The sequence below is a fragment of the Xyrauchen texanus genome, chromosome 13, assembly GCF_025860055.1.
Source record: "Xyrauchen texanus isolate HMW12.3.18 chromosome 13, RBS_HiC_50CHRs, whole genome shotgun sequence".
NCBI lineage: Eukaryota > Metazoa > Chordata > Actinopteri > Cypriniformes > Catostomidae > Xyrauchen > Xyrauchen texanus.
The window spans coordinates 24,612,366-24,626,999 of NC_068288.1; the positions used below are offsets into that span (position 1 = coordinate 24,612,366).

A 14,634-nucleotide genomic window follows, 5' to 3' on the forward strand; every position below is an offset into this window, starting at 1 on the left:
TTGTATTGAACCCGGAATAATACTTTAAATCATGCTGGGATAACATGAATCAACAGGTTTTTTTTTTTTTTTTGTCTTTTTAATTGTGGAGTCAAATACAGGCTGTCATTAAAGAAAAATGGGGACATACCAGTTCTGAATAAATACTAAGAAATTCTTAAAATTGTATAAATTGTTCAGTTAAACTTAATTAAAATGACTCAAATTATTCTGTTAATAATATCATTTGTAATGACAAATAGGAATTAATGAGAAATAGAAGCATTTTCACAAGTGATCTCTGACATTTGGACCCCCACTGTTTATTAATCATTGAAAGCTTGTGCTAAAAAGTTTGTTTTGTGCCTTTAGTGTTCATACTGTATATTTCAGTATTGTGTCTGTGATATAATATGTTAAACTGACCAATGGCTGTTTGCTGTTCAGGGCTCTACTCTGGTCTCGCTGGCGGACTGTGCAGGCAGCACAGAAATGCTCTTCCAGTGGCACAGAGTGCCGATACACAGCACAGAGAACCACAGGCCCGAGCACAGCAGCCTCAGTCTGCCCAGCCGCATTATGGTTGAAGAGGAGGAGAAAGAGGAAGGGCAAGACAGGGTTGAGGTGATGTTTGAACCTGACTCATGATGCTATAATTTTGCCAATAGATCTCCCACTCTCTCTCTAATAACTAACTAATAACTTGCACTGCCCCTGCTGACACTTTGCTGCATTTTTGCTTTAAATAAACACAAAGATATTCCAAGTTATACATTGAAAGCAAGGGATTTTATTTGATGTATTTTTTGGGATTGTATCTTTAAAAAAAAAAAAGGAAGCTTCATTATAAAAATTATTAGAATTATTAGGGCTGTCATTTTAACATGTTAATGTAGTACAATTCATTATAAAAAAATAATGCAATAAAAATGTATACATTTAATCATGCCCTCTGGCCTGTTTGTAATTTCTGGTGTATGAAATGTTCCTGTGATCAGAGCATTTCAAGCTTGAAGTAGAACCTATATGCAAAGGTAGAACAGACAACATGCCTAGAAATGTTCTTGCGTTCAAAAACTATTAAAAGTTTTGTACTTTTAATTGATCTTAAAAATAGATACATCTTAAAAACAGAAGTGAATTCAGTTGACTGTAGGCAATTGATAGGATTTTGTTCAATCAAAATGAGCATAAATTGATTCTGTATTGTCTATTCAATGTTTAGTCATCTTCCAGAATAAAGTTATGTCTTAAAGTATTGACAATACTGTGTTCATTTGCGATTTTAGTTTGAGTTATCAGCATATAATGTACTATAATTTGATTACTATTTTTTAACCAATTGACAGCCCTTGTAATTAAAGTAATGATGCATCAGGTCTTGAAAATATAATGTCTACTGTCCATTTTTTGTGTAGGTGTCAGTGGTGACTCATTTGGAGGAGATGAAGAAAGAGTTACAGGGGAGAGAAGAGGAGCTGGATAGGAAGGAGGAACCAGGGGAAGCCGTTTCTGAGAGGTCTACACACTTGCACACTTTCTTTCTCTCTTTAGGCTAAACAACGTCCAGCTTATAAATGTGACCGCATAAGAACAATACTCCAATAATCCTTGATACAGTTTCTCTGGTCTAAATGCCCTGTGTGTTGTAGGAGTTGGCAGGCTGAGTCAGTGGACAGTGGCTGCAGTAACAGTACAGCGTTTGTCACTCCCTGTCCTGGGGGTTTGTGTGCTGAAGGCATCTGCTTGGCGTCTGGGAGGCGCTGTCTCCAGCCCACAGAGAGAAATCCAATTATAAAGGTATTGTAAAGGTTAAGTTGTAATGACTGCAGAAAGTCTCCTCTTACTATTATAAATGTTATTGTTGTTATTATTATATAAAAAAAATACTAAACCCTCTTAATTCTTTAATAGTATTAAAGTAAAAAGCTTTTGCTCTGTGGAAGTTCAGCAGTGAACTAAAGAGTAGGTTCCTTACGTTTATGATTTGTGTTTTTCAGGTGGACAAGGCAACCAACACAGAAGGCATGTTCCCAGAGCCAATGAGGATGCGTCCGAAGGAGAGGGCAGGCCGCTGGGGTCACAGCTCGCCGTTTATGCGCAGCAGCACAATAGTGAGATCTCAGACGTTCTCACCTGGAGCTCGCAGTCAGTATGTCTGTAGGGTAAGCAGAAACACAGACATTTTACACTCTCTGGGGATGTTGCACCTTCTGGGTTTACATTGTGGTGTGGGTTATCGATTACATCTTACAACTGATGAAGCCACTGAAATGAGTGTTGAAATTACTCAAAAAAACTGATTAACAAGTCCAAATGCTGCCGAATGTATTGTTACCTGGTGTTATATCTCTCTCTTTTTTTATCTTCCCTTTTGGTCTTTGACAGTTGTACCGAAGTGACAGTGATAGCTCTACCCTACCAAAGAAATCTCCCTTTATCAGAAACACTCTGGAGCGAAGAACTCGGCGATATAAACAGGTTAGAATGCAAAAGCTGCTTTATTAAAGGGATCGTTCACCAGAACATTTTTATTCTCTCATGATTTACTCACCCTCCTGGCATTCCAGATGCGAATGACTTTCTTTCTAGAAGAATAACTCTGCTCTGTAGGTCCTCACAATACTAGTGAATGGGTGCCAAAATGTTGACACTCCAAAATCCACATAAAGAAAGCATCCATACAAAAACTAAACCATACCTCTCCAGTGGTTAAATCCATGTGTTCAGACATGATATGATTTGATAGGTGTGTGTGGGAAACTGATCAATATTCAAGTAATTTTTAATCATAAATTCACTTGAATGTGAATCACCAAAAACAGGAGGAGGATAAATTGAAAGTTAAGGAAAAAGGACTTAAAATGTATCTGTTTTTCACCCACACCTATCATATCGCTTCAGAAGACATGGATTTAACCACCAGAGTCAACTGGAATACTTTTATATTGCCCTTAAGTGGATTTTCAAGTTTCAAAATGTTGGCACCCATTCACTTGCATCGTATGGACCTACAGAGCTGAGACATTCTTCTAAAAGCCTTTTGTTTGAGTTCTGCAGAAGAAATAAAGTCATACACGTCTGATGAGAGAATTTTCACTTTTTGGGTGAACTAACCCTTTAAGTACCACTCACACTTTAATTTTTTTTATAGTTGACTTCATTGGCTTTGTTGCAACACTATCTAGCTGTATATTTTTGCATTTGTGCTATGAGCATCACATTTTTAAAACACTTTGCCAGGTTGAAGAGTTCTAGGGTTTTGAGATGCCTACAATATGTTGCATTCCATTTGAAATTTGTCTTGCTGTTTTTGAATGCAGTAACGCATCCTGTGTGAACGGTCTCTTGGACATTTTGCACATACAGGTGGTTATCAGAATAGACCAGGCAATTACAATATTATATCAATAGCTAGGTTTGTTTAATGTATTGCAATCCAAAACTGTGATATTTTACAATCTTGATAGATAGCAATCAAATTATATGATACTTTGAAATACAAGTACCCACCACCAGTTTTCTGAATATTATCTTGTACTCTGGAAGTGTACTTAGGCATGTCTCTGTATTTGCTGTGACTGCAGCAGTCTCACCGCTCGTCGCTGGCTGAGCAGCCTACGCGTACCTCTCTGGACCTGGAGCTGGACCTCCAGGCCTGCCGTACACGACAGAGACAGCTGAGCGAGGAGCTGGCGGCACTGCGGGAGCTGAAACTGCGGCTGGAGGAACCAATGCAAGGCCCCCGCGGACCCGCAGATCTCCCTCATTGGGCCCTACGGGATGAGGGTTTCCGAAATTTGCTACGAGAGGCCCAGAGACAGGTACTGCCCATTTACACTCAAGCACTGTGTATTAATCAGACGTGTAAAGTGACAACCAATTAAAGGTATATCGTACTTGTTAATGAAATTTTGTTTCCTAAATAGCCTTGATCTTGACATGGCATCAATCATTTGAATTTCATTCAATGATTGACAGTGAGAAGGTAATTCCGCTCACTGGGACCTCTCATTGGTACAAAATCTCACTCCTCAAAACTGTATATCAAATTTCTTCTGATTTGCGGTGATTCAAGCAGCACAATCACTGCAAGTCAGAAAATATCTTGTGTTTAATGTACAGGTATATTCATGAGGAAAGGGATTTTGGACCAATGAGAATTCATAGTGGACAGGGCTACTTGAAGGTTTAGTGTTCTGTGTACACAGACAGATTGCTTGTTACTGGAATGTTTTGCATCACGCTTAGTTAGGACACTGTGTAATACAACAGTTTTGCATTCCTTTTGCCATTTTCTGTATGTTTTAGTATATAAAAATTAATGAATGCAACTTTTTGAGTGATTTTATGGAGTGTTGTATTTTTTAAGTGTCATTGACAAACAAGGTTGTCTTGATACAAATTTGAAATACTTTTAATAAATACAGCTTCAAACATATGTTAAATTCATGGAAATATTATCTTTGTGTCCATGTTTGTTTCATGCCTATAAGAAAAACATTTTTAGCATTTTCAAAAAAAGAAATTAATGACTTAAAAAATTTAAAGTGGTGTTACCATCAAGTTAAAGGGTTAGTTCACCCAAAAAGGAAAATTCTCTCATCATTTACTCACCCTCATGCCATGCCAGATGTGTATGACTTTCTTTCTTCTGCAGAACAGAAAAGAAGATTTTTAGAAGAATATTTCAGCTCTGTAGGTCCTCACAATGCAAGTGAATGGGTGCCAACATTTTTGAGAATTTATATTAAAACATATTAAAGATATAGGTTTAACCACCAGAATCATCTAGAGTACTTTTATGATGCCCTTATGTGGATTTTGGAGCTTACAAATGTTGGCCCCTTCACCTACATTGTATGGACCTATAAAGTCCTCAAATCTTTGTTTGAGTTCAGCAGATACACATCGGGTATGGCATGAGGGTGATTCAATTATGGGTGAACTAACACTTTAATGTGTGCGTGTGTGTGTGTGTGTGTGTGTGTGTGTGTGTATGTATATATATATATATATATATATATATTATACACACACACACACAGTTGAAGTCAGAAGTTTACATATACTTTGGTTGAAGTCATTAAAACACGTTTTACATTAGAACCTCTTCACAGATTTAATATTAGGAAACTATAGTTTTGGCAAGTCGTTTATGACATTTGTGCTTGACTAAAGTAATTTTACCAACAATTGTTTCACTTTTAATTGACTATGATCACAATTCCAGTGGGTCAGAATTTTACATACACTAATTTAACAGCGTCTTTAAGCAGCTTGGAAAATTCCAGAATATAATGTCATGCCTTTAGACAATTGGCTTCTGATAGGAGGTGTACTGAAACTGGAGGTGTACCTGTGGATGTATTTTAAGGCCTACCTTCAAATTCAGTGCATCTTTGCTCGACATCATTGGAAAATGTAAAGAAATCAGCGAAGACCTCAGGAAAAAAATACTAAATAAATTGTGCTACTACACAAGTCTGGTTCGTCCTTGGGAGCAATTTCCAAAAGCCTGAAGGTACCACATTCATCTGTACAAACAATAGTACTCAAGTGTAAAAACTGTGGGACCATGCAGCCATCATACCACTCAGGAATGAGACTCATTCTGTCTGCTAGAGATGAATGTGGTTTGGTGCGAAAAGTGCAAATCAATCCCAGAACAACAGCAAAAGACCTTGTGAAGATGATTGAGGAAACCGGTAGACAAGTATCTATATCCACAGAAAAATGAGTCCTATGTCACATAACCTGAAAGGCTGCTCCGCAAGGAAGAAGCCAACGGTGCCAAAAACAAAAAACATCCAGTGAGAGGCAGTTCTGTGGACAGAAATGCCTTGTTGGTGAGAGAGGTCAGCAGAGAATGGCCAGACTGATTCAAACTGACAAAGTCTACGGTTACTCAGATAACCGCTTTGTACAATTGTGGTGAGAAGAATAGCATCTCAGAATAGGAAGGTTGATGCTGATTTGGCGGCACGAGGGGGACCAATACAAAATTATGCAGGTGGTTTTAATGTTGTGGCTGATCGGTGTATCTATATACATATGTATTTTTGAGTAGTGAAGATCAAGGGGTTTTCTTAGGGTTACTCCATTTAACCTAAACAAAATTTGCCTTATAAAATTTTTTAAATATGATATTAAGTGGAATTACCTTGATAAGTGTAATTTCCTTGATATCAACCTTAATTTTGATTGATATGCATTTCTAGTCTGGTCTGGCCTTAGTGTAAAATTCAGGTGACTGGTTCTGTAATATGCGCAAGGACTGCAATGTTTATGAATACTTTTATAATTCATTACACCAGCCCTTTGTTATTGCCTAATGTTTAGCCTCTGCAACACTGCATTTTGAAGCATTTTATTTTAATAATCTAAACTATGGCATCTGGCCTTTTTTCACTTAAAGTTAGTATACTTTTAAAATAATGAATGACCTGAAAATATGGAGAAAGAGACAAGCAGATACCATTGTAAGACACTGTGCATTGAATGCATTGTTTAGAATAAGATTTATAATTCATAATTTCTCTCCCCTTATCTCTCTTTCTCAGTCAAAGCAGAGTAGACAGGAGCAGAGGCAAGAGGAGGCTGCTGAGAGGAGGTTGCGTAAAGCTTCTAAAGAGGTTCTGCAAATGAGGGGCCAGAGCCACAAAGAGCCCCTTCCTGTGCAGACGTTCAAGTAAGTGTACCATGACATGCCCATCTTACACACTAACAAGGGCATAGGTTTGGTTTCGAATAATATTCAAAATGTTGGTATTTAGAAAATGCGAGAAAGTCAGTCTGGTAATATAAGCAAAATAAATGTTAAATGGTCTGCACTTATATGGCGCCTTTTTAACCTTAGCGGTATTCAAATCTCTTTTCACAGCGTCTCATTCACCCAGGATTTCTGAAGAGTAACAAATTCCAAACTGATCACTAGGGCAGCACAGTTTGGAGGAAAAATGTGATATGCGATGCGATAAACCTAAATTAATGGGGCAAAATCAAATGTTATCTTTTTCAAGAAGATTTATCTTGAGAAAATGATATCCCAGGGACATGAAGTGACATTCTGTAAAATGTATTATCAGCATTAAACAAAGTTTAGGTTAAATTAACAATTGACAAATCCAAAATGACATCACAAGCTGAACAAATTGTAGGGAGAATGGATCATTGACATTTCACCCCACTTTTCCCATGTTGTTTATTTACAGTGGGTACGGAAAGTATTCAGACCCCCTTACATTTTTCACTCTTTGTTATATTGCAGCCATTTGCTAAAATCATTTAAGTTCATTTTTTTTTCCTCATTATTGTACACACAGCACCCCATAGAATTGTTGACATTTTTGCACATTTATTAAAAAAAAAAACTGAAATATCACATGGTCCTAAGTATTCAGACCCTTTGCTGTGACACTCATATATTTAACTCAGGTGCTGTCCATTTCTTCTGATCATCCTTGAGATGGTTCTACACCTTCAATTGAGTCCAGCTGTGTTTGATTATACTGATTGGACTTGATTAGGAAAGCCACACACCTGTCTATATAAGACCTTACAGCTCACAGTGCATGTCAGAGCAAATGAGAATCATGAGGTCAAAGGAACTGCCTGAAGAGCTCAGAGACAGAATTGTGGCAAGGCACAGATCTGGCCAAGGTTACAAAAACATTTCTGCTGCCGTTAAGGTTCATAAGAGCACAGTGGCCTCCATAATCCTTAAATGGAAGACGTTTGGGACGACCAGAACCCTTCCTAGAGCTGGCCGTCCGGCCAAACTGAGCTATCGGGGGAGAAGAGCCTTGGTGAGAGAGGTAAAGAAGAACCCAAATATCACTGTGGCTGAGCTCCAGAGATGCAGTTGGGAGATGGGAGAAAGTTGTAGTAAGTCAACCATCACTGCAGCCATCCACCAGTCAGGCTTTATGGCAGAGTGGCCCGACGGAAGCCTCTCCTCAGTGCAAGACACATTAAAGCCCGCATGGAGTTTGCTAAAAAACACCTGAAGGACTCCAAGATGGTGATAAATAAGATTTTCTGGTCTGATGAGACCAAGATAGAACTTTTTGGCCTTAATTCTAAGCGGTATGTGTAGAGAAAACCAGGCTCCTCACCTTTCCAATACAGTCTCAACAGTGAAGCATGGTGGTGGCAGCATCATGCTGTCGGGGTGTTTTTCAGCTGCAGGGACAGGACGACTGGTTGCAATCGAGGGAAAGATGAATGCGGCCAAGTACAGGGATATCCTGGACGAAAACCTTCTCCAGAGTGCTCTGGACCTCAGACTGGGCCGAAGGTTCACCTTCCAACAAGACAATGACCCGAAGCACACCGCTAAAATAACGAAGGAGTGGCTTCACAACAACTCCATGACTGTTCTTGAATGGCCCAGCCAGAGCCCTGACTTAAACCCAATTGAGCATCTCTGGAGAGACCTGAAAATGGCTGTCCACCAATGTTTACCATCCAACCTGACAGAACTGGAGAGGATCTGCAAGGAGGAATGGCAGAGGATACCCAAATCCAGATGTGAAAAACTTGTTGCATCTTTCCCAAAAAGACTCATGGCTGTATTAGATCAAAAGGTGCTTCTACTAAATACTGAACAAAGGGTCTGAATACTTAGGACCATGTGATATTTCAGTTTTTATTTTTTAATAAATGTGCAAAAATGTCAACAATTCTGTGTTTTTCTGTCAATATGGGGTGCTGTGTGTACAATAATGAGGAAAAAAAATGAACTTAAATGATTTTAGCAAATGGCTGCAATATAACAAAGAGTGAAACATTTAAGGGGGTCTGAATACTTTCCGTACCCACTGTATATGTGCAGTACTTAAACTTTTAAACTGAAAAATTAGGCCTTGTGAACAAAGTAGGCTGTAGGCTTACAACGAATACATTTTTTGAACACAAAAGCCTTATTTTGTTGACCAAACATTATTTTTCAATCCTTCCCGATGTTCTTCTCCGATGTGTAATTTAAAACATTTATTAGCAGTTATACTAGCATCTTAAAATCCTGCACTGCTCTCACAATCATTCAAATTTTAAGGTGTCTTCCTCAAGAGGGCACTTACCAGTCCTCCATTGGGCTACATGTAAAAACTCAGGACAGTTTTGACTTAGACAGGAAATGTTTGTACACGAAAAGTATGCTTGTTTAAATTGATTAATTTCAAGGATTGGAAGTAAGATACCAATGTAAGTCCACACGTGCAATATCAAGAATTTTTTTTTTTTAAATCACAAATGACTGTGATTGGCATCCTGAACATTGCTGAGAAAAGTCACTGGTGCCATGTGACAACACCATTTATGCGCTAAAAAGTTCTATGCACAAAAGTTTACACATAAATAATTATACTAAGGAGCTTTAATAATTGTCAAAATGAAAATAAAAGCATAGTATAAAATTCAAGTATTTTCTGTGTGGTAAAATTGCCCAAATGTTGGTCAGGACATTTCCAATTATCTAAAAACTGATAGGGACATGTCCCTATTATCCCTGCCTAAATCTACGCATATATAAATCTACGCATATATAAATCTACGCATTACTACATTCAAATTGTATGAAATGACTTGATCAGAACCAAAGATGGTTGGATGTTATCATCAATACTCTTTTCTTGTGTGCATTTCATACAGAGAGAAGATGGCTTTCTTTACCAGACCAAGATTCAACATACCGCCTCTGCCAGCTGACGACGTGTGAGCACCCCCTAGGCCACACTATCCAATATGAAGAATCTGTCTGTTTAGTTTTTTGTATTCAAGCCCATGAAGTAATTAGAACAGAAATGTAGTTATATCAGCACAAAGATTAAAAGTTTTTTGATATGCTACATTTGAACAACAGAAAGCTGTACAAAACAAGCGTGTGTGATTGTGAGCGAGTGTGCGTGTGGTAGTACTAATGATCACGTACACCTATATTTTTTGTAATTATTGACATCATGGCAATTTTCCTGCTTGTTTAAATGGGGAAATTACAGATTTTTTTTTTAAAGAACAAAGCATCTTTTTACTCATGTATGATGTACTTCTGATATTTCAATGTCTACGCTTACTTAAGGCTGGAAGACGGGAACAAAGTCAGTTTAGACAAATTCACTGTACTGTAACTTATTTTATAGTACTTTTCCTTGAAGGAAATAAAAATGCTCCCTGCTTTTTAATGTATTTTCTAAAAGCTTAAAACAAATAGCACTTACTGTAAGTGTTCTTTGACGTACAGTAGAATGGAAATTTTGGCTGATTTTGTTTCTGTTACCTGATACTTTAAAGTTATTTACTTAAAATGTCACTTTTTTTATCCACTATTATTGCAGTTGTCATTGTACCTTGAGCTGTTATTCTATTAAAATGATTCATATTAATTATTACTTATTACTTGTACTTTTCAATATATAGATGAATATATGAAACACTGTTTTCAGTTGTTTTTTATGCTGTCTGTAAAGCATCTGCAGTGTTACCTCTCATTAAGTTAAAACCATTAAACGGTGAAAGTTCTGCTGTTTTTCAGAATTGATATTTCAAGGTCTGGCCAATACAGGTGAATAGGCATATTCAGCTAATTTAATCAGTGGAATGATGTCAGCTTTTGAGTTTTATATGATCTATGATTTGTGGCATCTCTCAATCTCCTTTCCATTTGTTATTCAGTTCATCTGGGAATTGGTGTTTGGTCAATAAATGCCACTTATTTTCTCGCCATTGTCCAGAAGGTGGCATCTCAAGCTTAGTCCTGGCTTTAGATTTGATGGTGTTTCAACATTGTGGACTACAAAAATTGATTTCTCTCAAATAAATTATTGCACAGACTAATCCTTAATAACATATTGGGCTTGGGTTAAATTTATTCCAACTAGGTAATTCTGGTACACTCCAGTACTTTACCTGCGTTTTGATGGTTTTAGATAAATGCACAGAAGGATTAATTAACATGCTACAGATCTGGAATATTAATGTGGAAATCTTAACACTATAAACACAAAGATTGGCAACAGTGCTGTTTGTTTAAAAATAGCTGTTGTAATCAGTAATGTTCTTTAAAGCTGCATAAAACACCATCATTAAAGAAATTTACCATTGAGAGACTTAGCAGCTTTTCACATAAAACACAAATTAGAGATGATTAGCAAACTGTGGTTATGGGGATTTGGCCAAGCAACGTCTTTGGAGAGCGAGGCCGAGTGAGTGAGTGCTGTAAGGGAACACCTGTGGAAAATCACCTCTAACAGCTGTTTTAGTGAGTGAGGAGAGTGGTTTAAAGGGCGATCCAGCCCACCAGAGAGAGAGATGCACAACACTGACTGCTTTCAGTTTATGTTGTGCTAAAAAGCAGTTTATTTTGGTTGACAATGAAAAGTGTGAAAAATAAAATTCACATGAATTGTTCACTGTCTCCCGCTTCCTCCTTGAGATAGACAAAGAACTTGTCACAAACTGTTTTGGGCATTTCTCTCAAAAGCATTGAAAGCACAACCTTTCATCTGAAATAAATGTGAGAAACAGAAAACAACCAAAAAAATCTTATGTGCTTTTTCCCCAACACCATGTTGAAGGGTTTTTATTTCCACTCTAGGTCCTTACAATGCAAGTGAATGGGAACCGTAATTTCCTAAAAGCACATAAAGGCAGCATAAAAGTCATCCAAATGGCTCCAGTGGTTAAATCGATATCTTCAGAAGGGATACGATCGATGTGAGTCATTTTTTTACTATAAATTCTCCTCCCTGCCTAGTAGGTGGTGATATGCATGAAGAATGTATATTGCCAAAAACAAAAGAAGAACAATGTAAGTGGAGATTGATAGTACAAAGGACTTGGATATTGATCTGTTTGTCTCACAAACCTATCATATGGCTTCTAAAGATATGGATTAAGCCACTGGAAATGTATGGATTACTTTTATGCTGCCTTTATGTGCTTTTGTAGCTTTAAAGATTTGGAACCTATTCATTTGCATTGTGAGGACCAACAGAGATGAGATATTCTTCTAAAAATCTTTGCATTCTGCAGAAAAAAGAAAGTCATACATATCTGGAATGTATGAAGGTGAGTAAATGATTAGAGAATGGTGACCATCTATTCTGAAATTACAGGAACTGAATGGACTCATTTATTTTAGAACATCAAATTCATGTGCATTACTTAATTACATTACAGGGTGTCAAAGTAGATTAAATTGGGGTCATGACTCCTAGATCTCAGCTGGGGATTTCTGGATGAAACCGCTTTACCGACAAAGAGATAGGTCTACGCAACTAGTGCTGTGTATTTTAGCCTGTGCTAAAGTCTGAGCCTACCATTAATCTCTCACTGTATCCATGCAGTGTGTAAAAGCATGTGCAACTTGCTCCACAGACAGGAGAGATGGAGCAGGGGACTAATTAAACGCAAGAGCATTTGACGTGAAATACACATTAGTAGCTTTCAAGGACAAGGAGCACTTATGCATCAGGACTCCTAAAATCCCTCTTTGAAAGCACAGTAGAATGTGGGGAGTTTGAGTGATTCATTAAGATTGATTGAAAAAAAAAATGGCAACCCATTCAACTGCTGTTGTAGCTAATAAAGGGAATTGGTCACCCAAAAATGAAAATTATCTCGTTATTTACTCACCCTCCTCCCATCCCAGATATGTATGAATTTCTTTCTTCTGCAGAACACAAATTATGATTTTTAGAAGAATAACTCAGCTCTGTAGGTCTATACAATGCAAGTGAACGAGTGCCAAAATGTTTATGCTCCAAAAAGCAAAAAGAGTAAATTATAGAGTCTGTTGTGTGTGAAAATCCCAGGAGATCAGCAGTGATGGAAATATTCAAACCAGCCCATCTGGAACGAAGAATCATCCATGTGATTATCTAATCAGCCAATCATGTGACAGCAATGCATAAAATCATGCAGATATGGGTCAGGAGCTTCAGCTAATGTTTCATCAGAATGGCGAAAAAAATGTGATCTCAACGATTTGGACTGTGGCATGATTGTTTGTGCCAGATGGGCTGGTTTGATATTTTCTGTAAATGCTAATCTCCTGGGATTTTCACACACACCAGTCTCTAGAATTTACTCAGAATGGTGCCAAAAACAAAAAACATCCAGTGAGTGGCAGTTCTGTGGATGGAAATGCCTTATTGATGAGAGAGGTCAGGTGAGTAAGGGTGAGTAAATTATGCGATTTTTGGGTGAACTATTCCTTCAAGAACACTAGATGAACTATGATGTCCTGAACTATGAAATGTTGAAACAGGCACTGTCCTAATAATAACAACATATACAACTTAAAATGTTTGTTACAATTCTTATTAACCAAGATTAATAATTGCTGTTAAAGAATTGCTCATTGTAAGTTCATGTTAACGTTTGTGCTAATTATTGATAATTTATACAAACTTCTTGTGAAGTGATGCAGCTCTTATTTTATTGGGATTCATGGCATTCATGGCATTCAACCCACCTTTATTTAATAGTATATGTACCACGGTTAATTCTGGTCCTCAAATCTGATTGGACGAGACATTCCATGAGCACTGATGGTCTGACACCATCAGCACTCAGACGCTTCACTGTGTGTGTATCACTCCGCTTGTGTTCATACTGTTCTAAACTAAAGTGTAAGAGCAGTGCAGATCTGTTAGGAGTTACTGTCTTTTTTTTTTTGTAATTACACATGTTAGCCAGCAGGTGGTGGCAAAGATCATTTTTGTTTGTAATATGAGCCATTTTGTGACGTAAAGTGAATCTGTTAGTCATTGTTTACATAGAACGGCGCTTCATGATTGCAGGTATTACTAATACATTTACAAAGCAAGGAAATAGCTTTAGACAGCTTTAAACGGACAACTTCAGGATTAAGGCTCATCACAGCTGAGAGACACAACTGATTAATTACAGAACTCAAGGTGCTTACCTTTTATCGGAGTTTCCACATAAACATACTGTTTAAAATGGTGGAGGACATCGCTGTTTTTATAGTGATCGACTCTTGTGCACCTGCTACCGCGAAATAGGGAGGAATACCCCTGCTTGGATGTCTATTTTCCACTGAGAAAGCTGACAGCATCTCTGCTTAGGTGTGGCAATAGGTGATCGCACTCTCTCTCACAGAAACACACATCCATCCGTCTATCCTCATCTATCCATCCATCCGTCTATCCTACGGTACTCTGCCTGCGGCAGTGCTGATGTAGGGCCATATCGCACACTTGCTCGTGTGATATTACATAAATAATTAACATAATATAACTACATTAATCCCATCTTATAAGTTGATTATTACCATCATTGTGTTTGGTTTTATATACCCAAACATTTTTAATATGATAATTGAATCTGTCGATAAGCCACTTTGTTGAAAATAATTGGATTTTATTGTAGCAATTTCTCCAACATTCCAGTGTAGGTACTGATTTCACCAAAGAGCAGAAATAGTCGGTTTGTGTCTGGCTGTTCTTGGGGGTGCTGGCTGCTCAACTGAGGGAGGGTGAGATAAGGCAGATCTAGAAAAATGTACATGATGGTACTTTTAAACCCAGGAGATACCAACCTTTCATCTGTAAAGAATTAGCATCTGGCAAAGACAGTATTATACACAGGAGGCATAGATTCCACCAAAGAGCTAAAGCTCTTTTCAAA

The 14,634-nt window shown here is 37.7% G+C and overlaps 1 pseudogene; it reads left to right on the forward strand.

The window, feature by feature from the left end:
• LOC127654227 (protein WWC3-like) overlaps positions 1-11,339 on the forward strand; it is a 105,570-nt pseudogene extending 94,231 nt beyond the window's left edge.
• The last annotated feature ends 3,295 nt before the right edge of the window (positions 11,340-14,634 follow it).